At 32.7% G+C, this 2,500-nt stretch overlaps 1 protein-coding gene across 18 annotated transcripts in view; it reads left to right on the forward strand.

Moving 5' to 3' along the window:
* LOC119595772 (transcription factor 12-like) overlaps positions 1–875 on the forward strand; it is an 85,904-nt gene extending 85,029 nt beyond the window's left edge. For 12 of the 18 annotated variants that reach the window (XM_037944935.1, XM_037944932.1, XM_037944934.1 and 9 more), the window contains one exon: positions 1–616. This exon is cut by the window's left edge and continues 1,316 nt beyond it. The gene's annotated coding sequence lies outside the window, so the exon portion shown is untranslated. The other 6 variants (XM_037944929.1, XM_037944931.1, XM_037944920.1 and 3 more) reach the window with 1 other exon arrangement.
* The last annotated feature ends 1,625 nt before the right edge of the window (positions 876–2,500 follow it).

Below are 2,500 nucleotides of genomic sequence, written 5' to 3' on the forward strand. Positions count from 1 at the left end.
TTCTAAAACATTCTAAGATAAGTGTTATGTAACTTTTGTTGGTAATTACAAACCTGGTCAGTGACCAAATCCCACTCAACTCTGGACTGCACTTTGACATTTTTGACATGTGTAAATAACAGGTGCATGGTGGTGTTTTGCACATATGTTATTGTATTATATATATCCAGTTCTATTGGATAATTTATAAATTTTTTGAACACAACCATGACCCTGATTTCAATACACAGGTTGCTGTAGCCCTACTGCATCTGACTATCAAATTCATTCAAGGCACAGCTATATGGAGGGATCTCAAACCTCCATTGTGATTGACATTTGCTTTAGATTTTTCAAATTTTGATTTTTTTATATGAATCAGTTAAAAATTCTGAAATTATTATCTTAAAAGTGTTTAATACTTTATAGTGTGTTCTCAACTTTGTAGATATTATGATGTTTTGTTGAGATGATATTCAGTGACAGGAGCAGCCAGCATTAGATTCATGGACTTTTCCTTGTGCATTTTTCAAGATTCATAATTAAATATTTTATCTGTCAGAAATATTCCATCCATCCTGGTACGCCTGAGACTCGCAGGGCCACCCTGCTGTTCCTCGTGTTAACGCTCACTCGGTAACTTCTGCCGGCTCACAACCCTACATCCATGCTAACTTTATTTCCTCCCAGCTGATAAAGAGGAAGGGGAATGTTGAGTCCGGGCACCAGTCTGGCGTGCCTCAGAGCTTCCAGCTGCTGTGGCACATGACTCAGCCGGATGACGTGATGTGTACAAATATTGTAAGACGAGTGCAGTGGGCGCTGTGTCAGCCTATCCATGAGGGTACTCAACATGGACTTCATCTGTAGAATAATAAATGTGCCATTTTGCATTATATGATGTTTTATTTCATGAACTAGATTGTGTTATGTAAAAGACTAGTGCTGTAGCAAACATTCATGACAAACACAAGCTTTTAAAATTTGGCCTGCTTGAGATGTAGTATAATAATACTAACAAAAGTTAGATGTCAAGTAGTTCCCTTATCAAAAAATATTATTTCACATACAATATTTTTATATCGTGTTACATTTGTCCTGTACGTTTAGTGTTCAAATGTAAGAGAATGGTTGATGAGACTGGATGCAAAGCTTGTAGAAGTAGGTGTATGAGGTTCATTAATTCACATATAAAGAGCAAAAGTAGCATTGATGATTGAGAGGCAGGAAGGCATTAGTTTAAGTGGAATAAGCCAAATATGGAGAATAGAAATGAGGAAAGGGAAAATAATGCTAAGATGTTATTGATCCTTACTTATGGTGCTGCTGTGAAGTAATGTTTGTTTTGTGAGACTACATATTTTAAGGCAAGATAGAATTAGGATGTTGGATTGTATAATATAATTTGAAATGGAAACTGATACAATGTATAGATTACAGATAATCATATATGCTAATGCATAATTTTGATGGGAAGTGAAGTTTATGAACTTTCATAACTTAAATAACAAACATTTTTGAGGAAAAGTGCTGTACAAATAATCTCATAATATGTTTTTGACAAAATAGTTTAAAGAATATGAAAGAAGGCATATAAAATATGCTAACAGGAAATGGAAGAGTTAATGAAGGAGGCATAGAAGATAGTTATTTAGAGTACCGTTTTGCCTAAAATATTTTGTAAATTTTAAATCATGCACTTTACAACAAGAACTCGAAGACAGTTTCTGTTTTACCTAAGCATTGTTTGAAGATAAATCATGTAAACTTCAGTAAAAAAAACACTTGCTTCCAGAAAGCTGAAATTACTTTTTTGAGAATTTAAATAGTCAATTTTAGGTTTAAGAGCTGCTCAGGGACCATAAAATATAAATGCATGGGTAACAATACTTTCAGTTCATAATGTAAATTATCTGCTTTACAACAACAGTGGCATTGCATATGATCATACTATTGTAATTCAACCTTTTTTCATGTTGTGCTATTGAATCCTGCCTTCCAGAGACTAAAATGCTTAATTCGAAATCTTTTCAGTATATGCAAGAAAACAATCCACATATTGTCATTTTTGAAAACATGGGTCACTAAAGAGAAACACTTCATTTATGCAAATAGATTTTTTTATCCCTCAAAACCCAAACTTTAAGTAGCAAAAGATTGAATTGCCTCAGACTTTCATTAGTTCATATCTTTTTATTGAAATTTTAAGTTGAGAGGTCTTTACTAATGTGTATATATATTCATCAATAACTGATATTAATGCTGGTAATATTTTTGTAAATTAACTGATATTCTACTATACAATATTTAGAATTCCAATCCTGTAAATGATTTCTAGCTTTCAAATACATATTTAAGACACTTTTACACTGCTTTGGTCCCTGAAATATTTTGGCAGATAATTTGTATATACTTATCTATACCTACTATTTCATATTTCAAAATAAAGTTCTGTGGACTTGCCATATTTCCAGCAACTGTCTGAGAATAACCTTGTGGCTTTATAACATGCCAAATTTAA

Source organism: Penaeus monodon, chromosome 36, assembly GCF_015228065.2.
Source record: "Penaeus monodon isolate SGIC_2016 chromosome 36, NSTDA_Pmon_1, whole genome shotgun sequence".
Classification (NCBI taxonomy): Eukaryota; Metazoa; Arthropoda; class Malacostraca; order Decapoda; family Penaeidae; genus Penaeus; species Penaeus monodon.